This window comes from Panthera pardus, unplaced genomic scaffold, assembly GCF_024362965.1.
Source record: "Panthera pardus isolate Hobbes unplaced genomic scaffold, ASM2436296v1 HiC_scaffold_17, whole genome shotgun sequence".
Taxonomy (NCBI): Eukaryota; Metazoa; Chordata; class Mammalia; order Carnivora; family Felidae; genus Panthera; species Panthera pardus.
The window spans coordinates 86530963-86544393 of record NW_026526732.1 but is presented as its reverse complement, the minus strand read 5'-3'; the positions used below and the strand labels follow the sequence as shown (position 1 = coordinate 86544393).

The window sequence follows — 13431 nt, the reverse complement described above, 5'->3', positions numbered from 1 at the left end:
TGTTTCTGAAACTTAGAGAAGTAAGACAGAGATAAGATCAATCTCCAGCTTTAAGGGCTAAGACTGAATTTCTGCAGATGGTTTTAAGTATCTTTCCAAATGATAATAGTTACTCTATTATAAAAAGTTATATTTTTAAAAAATAGTCCAAAAGAAGAAAAATTTGGTGAACTATTTCTCCAACTTGCACCCCAAGGATAATTTTAGCTCTGCATTGCCCATCAGGCTGCCATAAATGCTAGAATCTTAGGATATAGCAGTTTCTAGGGAGCTCTTCCTTAGCTTATTCTATGGATAGAGTCTGAGGCCTCAAACAACTTTTCTTTTAAGATGCTGCTGAAAGGACAAAGCAGGTACAAGATTTTTAAGGAAAAAGACATATCCATTAAAAAATGATGTTTTAAAACTTCTGCTATATCCAGCCATTATGACTACTTTAATTGTTCTTAAACTGTAGGAATCCAAATCACTTGAGCTTTTTGAATAAATATCTTTGGGCTCCACTCTGAAACTACTGAGTTAGGTATTAAGGGATGTCTCAAAGTTCATTTCTGCTTTGTGAAGTGTACAATGAGAAAAATTCTTTTCGACAACTGAGTTTTGGGTACAGTGCAGTAAAGTGGGTTTTTAAAACTGATAACTACTCTCTCCTGCTTTCTCCCCACTAATACATATCTACATCTTCAGTTTTATTTGGTGTATTCCAGGAAAAGGAGAGATCAGTATGAATTGGTATAGTCAAAAGACTTTATTAATTATAGCACTTCTAGTTAGTTAAATTCAAGAATTGAATTTTTTTTTCCAAAAAAGAAAAAAAAAGAAATAATCATGGCCATATTTAGATCTTTGCAATGATTGTTGCTCTTTGTAGAGAACTGGTCTTTGTTGAAATCCAGATCTGAAGTGGGAGGAGTGGTCTTAAATCTGTAGCTCTGGATTGGTATTACAACAAGGCAGAAGAAAAATTTAAGAGATTTGTTTAGTAAATAAAATTAGAAACTATTGGCACAGACATTTGGGAGTTAGGATAGAGAAATGTCCAAGATTATGAAGTTTTTTGGTCACCACTGCCCTCTGTGGTGAAGGGAACCTTCAGGAGCTCCCAAATACAACAAACTTTTGGGACTCTAGGAATTATCACAGTTTTCTTTTTTTTTAATATATGAAATTTATTGTCAAATTGGTTTCCATACAACACCCAGTGCTCATCCCAACAGGTGCCCTCCTCAATACCCATCACCCTCCCTTCCCCCCACCCCCACCCCCCATCAGCCCTCAGTTTGTTCTCAGTTTTTAAGAGTCTCTTATGCTTTGGCTCTCTCCCACTCTAACCCCTTTTGTTTTTGTCTTCCCCTCCCCCAAGGGTTCCTGTTAAGTTTCTCAGGATCCACACAAGAGTGAGCACATATGGTATCTGTCTTTCTCTGTATGGCTTATTTCACTTAGCATAACACTCTCCAGTTCCATCCACGTTGCTACAAAGAGCCATATTTCATTCTTTCTCATTGCCACATAGTACTCTATTGTGTATATAAACCACAGTTTCTTTATCCATTCATCAGTTACAGTTTTCTTTTTTTTTTTTTTTTTGTTTTTTTTTGATGTTTATTTATTTTTGAAAGAGAGACGAGTGAGAGGCAGAGGGGCAGAGAGAGGAGTCACAGAATCCGAAGCAGGCTCCAGGCTCCGAGCTGTCAGCACAGAGCCCGACGTGGGGCTTGAACTCACGGAATATAAGATCATGACCTGAGCTGAAGTCGGACACCTAACCGGCTGAGCCACCCAGGCGCCCCAGTTACAGTTTTCTAATGATAGTCGGGTTTCTCTATTTAGGAAAGCTCAAGAATTGTCTTACAGTTTCTTCAGTCTTTCAGATTTTGAATTCCACATTAATTACATGAAAGTTGATTCATATATTAGTTTCTTTCTAAAATTTGTCTTTATTTCTACTTAGCACAGAAAATGAGATGAGTTATAGATTGTTATTGATTATGTAGTCATTCTTTCTTAGGATTGATGTCGTTGGTATTTTAGAGTTCCTCCCCCAAATAATGAGTAAATGCAAATCAAAAGTAAAAACCTCAAAAATTTACACAATTGAGAATTCTGGACTGCCTTTATTTACTGTACACATTTGAACATAAAAATGAATTTTATACAAAATTTGTTCTTCTCAGTGTATATTCTTTAACCAACATTATAGTTGAATATTTGTAAGATAGAGGAAATTGATTAACTACCAAAAACAGCTTACAAAGGGAAAAGATACACTTTCTAGAACACTCTGTCATGTCCTGTGGGTTGTAGAACATGAAGCTTGCTTTTACAAAGGAAACTTTCATTTCCTGGATCAAAAAAATTACACCACAGTAAAGTGACTCCAGAGAAAGGCTTATAAAGAACAAAAGTGTCTTCCTAAGTGACTTTTAGTGATCATGTAAGAAAATCTAATATAAAATAAGAAATGTAAACTTTTTAATCACAAATGCATTTTTATTTTCATCTATTTTACTAATAAATTATTCCAGCATATGTAGGAATTTAACACTCATGTATTTGTATTTCTCCATACAGCTTACACAGAGGGTAAATAAGGAAATGGATTGATTGAACAACCAGATAACATCCATCTACGTTAAAAGTGTGGTACATCTCATAATCTCACTGAGTGATTTCCACTTTCTTAATCCCTTAAATAAAGAACAGGATCATTTCACTTTAGTGTATTCTGGAGTACTCTGGTTCACCCAGTTGCTTTCCATGGTGTCCATTTGTCACTCATTTGACTCACCTAATCACATAATCAGTGACCATCAAGCACATATCTCCTTGCAGGTATAGTGGGGGGATTAAAATTTGCAGTAGTTCAGGCATCCTGACAATACAGACACCAGGGTAACAGCATTAACAGCATGGAGGTAAGATATTGTGGGAAAATGTGGAGAGTCAGAGACAGGGAGCAAATGTCTATGTTGAAAGAGTAGATGAATTTAGAGGACTTAGTCAAAGGGACAACATTTGAAGGACTAAGAAGATGCATGGAGGTGAAAGCTTAGAGTCTTTTAACCCCATGAAGCCAATAAACATATTTGACACAACAGAATCAATTTGTCCTCAGCAATAGCCTCACCTTTGGCACTTGGTATTCTTTATTATACCCATGAGTTGTCTGAAGGCATATCCCTTTTCTGGAGTAAGTAGCCAGATAAAGGGTCCCTAAAGTTAAATTTCATCAGACTTGTCTCACCAAATTCCATCCCTCTTTGGCTTTCACATTTTCCAACCAGATTTCAAAATGAGAGTATTACAGGGATAGGCCCTGCAAACTGAGGTTCATACACCTCCTGAGTTGTTGAGGTTTCAGGAGGATATCTAGAAGAGCGTCAATTTTACTTTGAGAAGAAGTTAAACATTAATTAAATGACATATTTGTTAATTTATAGAATAAATATGTATGTTACTACATAATATTGTATAACAAATCAAATACAACTACGCTATAATGTAGGATACATGTTTGTATAAATTTTAAGACAAAACAGAAAACTTTAAAACATTTTAGAACATATAATTTAAGTTGAAAGTTTAAAGGCTAAAACTAAGGAAAGAAAGAGTTGGAAGAAGAATAACACACTATGAAGTAAAAACTGAATAAGAAGGCAATAGAGGCTAAAAAATATTTTAAAATATGTTAAAAGCAAGCAAATGGTATTAGTCCTTAGCAGAACTGTTTTGCTATTATTTAATTTTTCTTTTTTCCCTGACAGTGTATCTATTTTGTTACAGATAGTTTGTATCTTCATTTTCTCTCTGTATGATACTTTTGTTTTCAGGTTACATTTTCCCCATTTTTCTCAGTATCTAGTTAAAGATTTATACTTTTATATCTTCCTTTTTATCAATTAATTTTGTAAACATTACAAACACTATCCTGTTTATTTAATTTCATTTTTGAAATGTTGCTGGTATATAGAAGTGCAAATGACTTTGTATCTAGCTGTTTTGCTAAATTTACTTATTAATTATAGTAGTTTGAAGATTCGTTTTGAATTTTCTACATATATAAAATTGCCTTTGAATAATAAAAGGTTTTTTTCCAAAATTTTTAGGGTTTAATTTTTTTTCCAAAGCTTATTAGACCGACCAAGACCACAGGTGTAATTTTGGAAAAAAATGGCAAGAGCAAGCATACTTTGTATGACAGCAATTTTTCGACATTTTTTTAAAAACTTGTTCTGTGGTTCAAACATAGTGTTGGTTTTGGAGTCAATATACTATGCATGTTAGAGAAAAATGCGAGTATTGAGGGCAGTGTTCTGAATACCGTAAGACAAATTTCCTAATTTTGTTGTTCAAGTTTTCTGTATCTTTATTATTTTTGTATTTGCTTGTTGTATCGGTTTCTGAGAGAGAGATGTGTTGAATCTTCCAACTATAATTTACCCATTTTTTCTTTCAGTATTTAGTCATTTCCTCATTATTTGTATTGAGGCTAGATTAGAATATACATACAAATTTATGCTTATCCTATCTTCCATTTTTTTAATGTTTATTTATTTTTGAAGGAGAGAGAGGCAGAGCATGAGCAGGGTGGGGAGAGCAGAGAGAGAGGGAGACACAGAATCCAAAACAGGCTCCAGGCTCTGAGCTGTCAGCACAGGACCCAACATGGGACTTGAACTCACAAACTGTGAGATCATGACCTGAGCCGAAGTCAGACGCCCAACCGACTGAGCCACCCAGATGCCCCTCTCCTAAATTCCTTATAGATTGGATCTTTTACCATCATGAAATATACTTCTTTATATTTACTAAAAATTCTTGCCTTAAAGCTTACTTTGTCTGAAGTTAATATAGATAGGCCAGTTTTCTTTTGCTTAGGGTTTGTATTTTTTCTTTCAAAATTTGATTATCATCATGTTAATATATGCTTTATTTTAAAAATTAGGTTGACATACTTTGTATTTTATTTAGAACACTTAGTCTCTTAATGTAATCACAGTTATATATTTTTTAAGTTTGTTTGTTTGTTTATTTATTTATTTATTTAGAGGAAGGGCAGAGAGTGAGGGAGAGACAGAATCCCAAGCAGTCTCCATACTGTCAGTATAGAACCTGACATGGGGCTCTAACCCATGAACCATGAGATTCTGACCTGAGCAGAAACCAAGAGTCGGACTCTTAACCAACTGAGCCACCCAGGCACCCTGTATTCACACTTATATTTGAGTTTAGATTTACTATTTTACTATTTGTTTTCCACCACTGGTTCTATTTCTTTTTCCTTTCGTTTTCTTCTTGTTCTCCATTTAATTCTTCTCTTTCTCTTCTATCTTCTTGTTCTCCTTCTCTGAGTCAAATATTTGCTATTTTTTTTTTCCAATTCATTAGCTTGTTAGTCATACATTCTTTTATTTCCCTTTAGTAGTCACTTAGAGACTATTTAAATTATCATAGTATAATAAAAATTGGTATTTTATTGCTTTCTACACAATGCAAAAATCTTAGATCATTTTATCTCTTTTTAACTCCCTCCCACCTTTTGGGCTGTCATACATTTTCATTCTATATATAATTTAAATCACACAGATATGTGTAGACAATATGTTGATTTAGATTTACCCACACATTGCACCTGGATGGCCCAGTCGGTTGAGTGCCTGACTTCGGCTTAGGTCATGATCTTGCAGTTTACAAGTTCAAGCCCCACACCGGGCTTTGTGCTGACAGCTCAGAGTCTGGAGCTTGCTTTGGATTCTGTGTCTCCCTCTCTCTCTGCCCCTCCCCCCATTCGTGCTCTGTCTCTGTCTCTTTCTCTCAAAAATAATCATTAAAAAATTAAAAAGAAAAAAAAAAGATTTACCCACACAGTTAATGTTTCCATTGCTTTTAGTTCCCTTCTACATTGAACCCAACTTTCACTTGGGTACATTTTCCTTTTGCATAGACAGTTGGCTTTCATCTCTCTCTTAGAGGAGTTCCATTATAGAGAGTTTTCTTAGTTGTTTTTTGGTTTTGTTTTTATTTTTTCAGAATTTTTTTTTGCAGCATATAGAATTCTAAATAGTCATTTATTTTCTTTATTGCCTTAATGATATAATTTTATTTTTTTCTAGCTGATATGTCTGTTGAGAAGTTAGCTTTTAATATTATTGTTGATCATTTGAAGATAATATGCCATTTTTCTCTGGCTGCTTTAAAGATTCTTTTTTAGTCTTTGGTTTCAGAAGTTCAGTTATGGTGCACATATTGTGATCTATCCATCCATCCATCCATCTTGGGATTTGTAGAGATTCTTAAATCTGCAGTTTGACATAGTTCATCATTTTGAAAATTTTTGGATCACTGTCTCTTTATATATTGCTTCTGCCATTATTCTCTGTCTACTTTCCTTCTGGGACTTCAGTTGTTCACATGCTAAAACTATGGATCTCGTTTCTCAAGCTGTTTTTTATATGTTCCATATTTTTCATTTTGCTTTAATCTGGACGTTTTCTATTGACCTAACTAATGGTTTGTTACTCCTCTCTTCTGTATGTAGTCTGTCATTAAATCTATATGTTTCTAAGAAATCAGCTATTGCATTTGATTAATTTTTAAAATTTTTTATAGATTTGATTCCGTTTTGTAATAGATGCCAATGTTAGGGTGAAATTCTCCATCTTTTCGTCTATTTTTCTAAGCATTTTACTTATACTGACTTTAAAGTCCTTCTCTGATAACTTCAATATCTTGATCACCTGTGCATCTATTTTTATTGCCTTTCTTTTATCTTGGCTTTTTATCATTTTGTCTAGTCTCTTTGCATTCCTAGAAGTATTTATTTTATTGAAGGTTGAATAATATGTATGAGATATGTTAGAGCTTTGGCTGCTGTTTAATCCTTCCAGAGAGAATTTACTTTACTATCTCACAGGCAGTTAGAATGCAGCAACCTGGACTGGAATTAATGCAGGTTTGTGAGTACTACCCTAATTTCTTCTTACTCCTATGATACTGTCGTGAGTCTCACCTGGAAATCTTGGCTGTTTGTCAGGAAGAGACTCCCCTCCTCTTTGGGGGGCTCGGAACTCCAATTTTTGTGTCTCTTGTTTTATGATTTTTGCAAGAGCTCTGTACATCTTTCCAGCCTCCTAGACAGGACTCCCTTCATGTGTTTTGTTTTCTGTGGAATAATTTCCCTGCGGGTCCTGCCTGCCTTGATGGTCCTGAACTCTTAAGTTTTGCCTCCCCAGCCTTGGGCCACTGCCAACAATCCTCTTAGGTTCCTATGTTAGAAGCCTCTTTCTACTTTCCTGTTTTCAATTTAAAAAATCATCAAATGTCTCAAGTGGAAAAGTGCTACAGAACATAATGTTTACTTCAGTGTGTTTTCTCTTCTCTCTGTAATTCTAGTTATCAGGTCCTGTCTCCTTTGATATCTCACTGATGCCTTCCAAAAGATGTTTCTGTGTTTTTGTCTGACTTTTCTAATTGTTCTGGGTGGGAGTTTTGGTCAACCACAGCTATTGCACCAAATTGGAAGTGGATATCTTTATTATATATTTTCTTTTCATTAGTATATTTTCAGATATAAAATTTCCATTTGGTTCTTATTTATATCTTACATTTCTTTTCCAAAAATTTTTTTTTCATTTTTTTTCTGAGAATATTTACAATTGTTCATTGAAACTTCTTTTTGTTAAAGATAGCTGCTTTAAAATCCTGGTCAAATAATTCCAATATCTATACCATCTTGATGTTGTGTCTGTTGGATGTCTCCTCTCATTAACTTGATATTTTCCTGGTCCTTGATGTAAGAAGTTATTTTTTTATTGTATTTAGATTATGTTGATCAATCAGACCAGAGTAGGCCCTGCACACGCAAGCACACAGTCTCTGCAGACACCTACCCTCCACGAGGGGGAGCCATGTCATTACTGCTGGGTTATGGTGGTAATCCTATCTCTGCTCACATCGCCCTGATGTCAGTGCCTTAAATGACAGGCCAAGGAAGGAACAATTTTTTCTGGAATGTGTCTGGTATTGTCTAAAAGATTATGCCCTACATGGCCACTCCCTTATAGGTCCTTTGGCTGAAGAGAACAGGCTTTTTTTATTTGGTTGTATTTGTTTGTTTGTTCATGCTTTTTTCTTGTACTTACTGTTTTTTCCAGCCTGTGAAATTCTCCAGTGCCTAGGATGGGATATATAAGAGGCAGAAAAAAACAAAAACAAAAACAAAAACTTTCCAGGTCATTCCTTAAATCCTAAGGTCCCTAGAAAAGCTGCCTTCTTTTTTTCACCTTTTAGAATCTTCTGATGTTTGTTTCATATATTTTATCCAGGGCTTTTAGGTATAAGAGGCAGAGAAGAATAAGGTGAAATGTCTACTCCATCTTATCTAGAGCTGGAAATCCTCATAGACAACGAGGATAAATTTATCTCCCATTCAAACATTATTTTATGGCCTTTTAGCTTTCTAGATTTATGAAGTATGAAGTTCTTACAATAATCGTGCTCCTGAACAGAAGGAGCACTTAAGACAGGGTGCTACACTAATGACTTAGATTCTAGCATCTCACCTCATGCCCAGAGAATTGCACTCTGGTGGCCACAATTCTTTTGTTTCTTTTATACAACGAAGCTCGCTGTCCTATTTTTCTGAATATAGAATAAATCTTTGTTCACTAGAATAAATTTTTTAGATTCCTATTTTATATAAGGCTATAAAATTGCTCCAGATCCCAACTCACAGGCATAAAAAATATTTTTTTTTGTTTTGGTATGTTTCGTTACATTATTTTTAAAATTATTTAAGAATTTTCTTTTAATTCTAACATTTAATGTCTTGATAGCTTTCTCATTTAAACAGCCACAACAAATTTCTGGACTTCACATTTTTTCTTTACCTACCTCCTATCACTTACTTTACCTTCCAACAAAGTTGTCAAAACACTTCAGTCTCCACCTTATCATGTGACACTTGCAAGCTGTTGCTGTCTGGTGCTTTCCATACAACCTGACTTGGACCTCCACAAGGTCACTGATGACCTCCCATTTTCTAAATGTAGTGGGAACTTACCTTGCTTGACCTCTGACCAACATTTGATTACCACTTCACATTTCCTCTTCCCCTTCCTTTTATTTGAAACAAAAGCAACATCTCTATTTTTCCCCCAATGACTTTTTTTAATCTTTCTTTTTCTCTTCTTACTATAGCAAAAATACAAAGTCATAGAAATCATTCCGATCGTGTTTAAGGAAAACTAAAATTTGCTGTCCTTATCAATTCTGTGTATTTCTTCAGAGGACAGCATGGTTAGATTACTGCTTATAGTTTCACCAAATAAAAGCATTATATTTGACATGATAACATTTTCATATATTTACAAATATATTTATAATTCATAGTAATTCTTTTACTGCCCTTTAATAAATCCCCTTTGGACAATGTTAGCCCATGTCTTAAAAAAGTAAAAGAGGGGCCCCGGGGTGACTCAGTTGCGTAAGCGTTGGATTTCAGCTCAGGTCATGATCTCATGGTTCGTGAGTTCGAGCTCTTCATGGCACTCTCTGCTGTCAGCGTAGAGCCTGCTTCAGATCTTCTGTTCCCTCTCTCTCTCTTCCCCTCCCCTGCTCATTCTCTCTCCCCAAAATAAATAAACATTAAAAAAAAAGAAAAGAAAAAAGAATTAAAAAATCATTCCCCAGTTTTCTGAGTTTCAAAATAGACTTAAAACTTATGTTAGAAAAATAGTTTTGAGAAGAAAAGATTTGAGTTTTGAATTCAAGCTCTTTAAGTGATACATTTTTTCAGTGTTTTCTGCCTCACCCAAATGGTGTCCCATCTATACAGCTGTGCAGTTCAGAAACCCAGAAATCACCTGAGCACCTCATGCCCACATTCCACTCATTAAAGTCCTATCAATCGTATTTCCTAAACATCACTAGGTTATTCTAGTTTTTCTTGTGCACACTACCATCACCATCTTCTAAACTACTAACATCTCTCCTCTGGATTTCTTTCTGTTGTAGATACTATTCTCATATATCTCCACCCAAAACTTACCACTCCCCCATCTATGTGTCTCATCTCAAAATGGCTTCCACATTTGCAGCTAGGATATCCTTGTAGAGTGTACATATTATATTATGGTCTCCTTTAAAACTCTTCAGAAATTTTTCATTGCTCTCATGGAGGAAAAAAAAATGTGAATCATGGTTTACAAAGCCCTACATGTTATGCCCCCATTTTAAGTCTCCAGCTTTCTTTTTCATTTCCAACCACTCATGCTCAGCTTAAGCCAGACTGGCTTCTCAGCTCACTCCCTTCTGGTATGGACAGGACCCCATTAACACTCACTGAATCTTCTTCCTGTGCTTTCTTCAAATGTTTATTCTTAGTTTACCTTTTCTGATTTTTATCATATGATAATTTTTTAAAGTTTTAATTTCCCAAATTCTTATTGCTTTCCTAATTTGTATAAGGATTTCTTATAATTAACAAATATAAAATCATATCGTTCTTAAATAATAATAATTATGTTACCTACTTTACAATATTTATTCTACTTACTTTCCCCCCTCTTGTTAAATTGCATTGGTTAATACTCCTAACAATACTCTGTTCTAGTGGGGAGAGCAGGAATCTCTTCTGATTTTCTAGTGTTGTGTCATCAGCCATCATTCTGACTTTTGATTTTCTCTCCTTTCCAAAAGTGACCCCAGATCCTATTAGCTTTTTTTTTCCCATGCTAGTTTTACTTCATATGTATCACAAGTAAGTGGGGGTAGAATGCCCCCTTTCTTGAGTGGATCTCTTTTCTTTGATGTGATAAAAAGACAATATTTAAACAAGAAGTATTTTTCACTTAAAGTTCTATAAAATTCCTTTAATAGTTGACTATATTCAATATGGATAATGACAATAATGAACAGTTGATTGCTGTTTATTCAAAATGCTTTATTCTAATTAAAATCTCTCTATAATAAGCACTTTTATACTTAAAAATCTATGTGTGCATTTTAAATGATTTATTCTTAGGGTATATTCTTAGAAATTATGTTCTGTATCAAACACAACATTAAAAAAAAAGACTATTGATAAATATGGCCAAATTCTCCAAATTGCTTCCCAGAAATTTTCTACTAATTAATAATCCCATTAAAATGGGCTTGATTTTCAAGCTTTTCCTGCAATGAAAGAGGTAAACAGTCCTAGGCTGCTAAGTCAAGCTGGCCGCTCGTACTCAGTGATGGTTTTGCATCTCCTCCCCTGCGCCTCTCTTCACTCTCCCACTGCACACGCATAATGGTGTCCAGAGGTCGGGTATGACTAGGATACCGGCCTCGACTCAGGAAAGCTGTAGACACAGGAGAGTTAGCTGACTCCTGGTACACTAATAACAATATTGGTGTTACTATTTCTATTCCTATTTGCTTTTGGCACAAAAGACAGCCAGTTCTGGAAAAGCTGAACCTGTTTTTCACTGCCAACATGTTCTACTAATGATCACTGCAAAAATGCCAGCTGTAGCTACAAAGGGAAAGATTTCTCCGATTTTCTCGCCTTTAGGGACAGAAAGGGGGGAAAAAGTACTAAATGAATGTGAATTGGAAGCCAGTTACTGAGACATTCTTCTTTCTCTGGCTTCATATCTTCACCCATATCTCCTGTGTTGTACTGCTCAGGATAAAAGTTCCCTATATGCTCTCTAACCAGGTTTTTCTGTTTAAACTGTGGATTATAGCCTCATCACATTCAGCAATAGCGTGGGCTGTATCATTATATTCATATGAAAATAGGAGAGAAGTGCCAGCTTCCCTTCTCCTAAACTACTCTGCTTGCATGCATTCTTTGATATTTCTGAAAGGTTTGCTGGGAGAATCAGTGCTTCAGACAGTCTCCATTTCATTTTCTCTGTTCTCTGGAAGTGGTTCTGATCAAGACCACACTTAGGGAGCACAAATGCTGTTTGAAATTAATAGCCACGACAAAGCAACCACCTCTTTCTTGGAGCATTCTGTGAATGGCAGTGAGGAGGTTAATTCCACTCCAGAGTCCCCAAGGCCACCTGGCCACGATGTTCACATTTATTTCAGCTGTGGTCCTGTCAGGTTGATTACATAGTTAAAACCAAGACTCTTTTGTATAGGTTTCTAGAGCAGTTCAGCTGCTTAGCTGCCTGGAAGCATTAATAACCTAGAATCGGAGTGACAGGAGAGTTCCTGGCCCCAGTTCTCTACTGGGAGCTCCCGCCAATGTCTGTTTGCCTTTGAAAGAGCAGCTCAAAAATGTGAAATTTACTCATACCATTTCTTCTTCAATAATAAATACATGTACTGCTCAGTGACGGCTTACTCTTTTCTAGAGGACTTACATAAATGATCTTCAGTTCTTGCAACCTTGCTAGCTGGCTCTTTGTTTTTTTGTTTTTGAGGTGAGGAAAGCACGGCTCAGAGACTTTAAGGGGTTCTACAAGGCCACATAGCTAAAACTGACAAAGCCAAGATCTGATTTAGGATCACCTGGCACCATAAGGTGGGCTCTTCCTCCCAGGAAACACTCTCCCACAGTCTTCATTAGCGGCTTTGGTGAGAGCAGTGAGTGCATCCTGTCCAGTATTAATAATCAACAGGATAGAGGGAAGCACAGTGAGCCAGGGTTCAGAGAAAGGCAACTGAGTATGTTAGCACTGGGAAAGAGACATGGTATTTAAATTTAAGTAGAGATTGTAACATGAGATAAGGTAAGCCTACTATTAGTACTTCATAGCAAAGATCTAAACTGCTTGCTTCAGCTTCTGCATTGGCTCAGCAACTTTCACGCCTCTCTCATTCTGTTCCACACTGGGAATGATTTAGGGCCCTCAACAGACTGTGCCAACCAGATTATGTTATCCCTCCACTTACACACGTTTAATGATTTTTCATCACCTTAAGAATTAATTCCAAACTCTTCAAAGTGGCAAATTGAGTTCTTACCTTTCACTGCTCCCCATTTATTTCTCCATCCTATCTTTTTCTAGCCATATGAATCATTTGGAGTTCCCTTGAACAAACCTTCTTTGCCTATGTCTCTAAGACACTGTATCAGCTGTTGCTCCTGGCAGGAAAGTCCTCCCTCCCCAAATTCTTCCTACACTCCCACTTCTGTTTTCCATAACACAGTAACTTAAGAATCATCAACTTTCAGAAGCCCTCCCTGACTGATCATCCTGACTGAGCAGCACACAGCATGCTGAGATGTGATTTGGTTTACTTGAATTCTCTTGGTCTAGACCTTGGACTCCTTGGGAATGTGTATTGCCTAGGAGCACATATTAAGCTGTTAATAAATACTGAACACAAGGAATCAGGCAAAGGTTGAGTGATCTAATACCTAGATTCTTATCTTCCTTGATTAGAAGAGTCAGGAAAGACTTCTGGATTACCACTTTTTCTGCAAAG

General features: G+C 35.9%; 1 long non-coding RNA gene across 1 annotated transcript in view; it reads right to left on the bottom strand.

The window, feature by feature from the left end:
- The window catches only part of LOC109248215 (uncharacterized), a 96016-nt gene extending 82792 nt beyond the window's left edge, over positions 1-13224 (bottom strand). Inside the window, exon 1 of the long non-coding RNA XR_002071958.2 lies at positions 12967-13224. This is a non-coding gene — a long non-coding RNA (uncharacterized LOC109248215). The remainder of the gene's footprint in view (positions 1-12966) is intronic.
- Between the last annotated feature and the right edge of the window lie 207 nt (positions 13225-13431).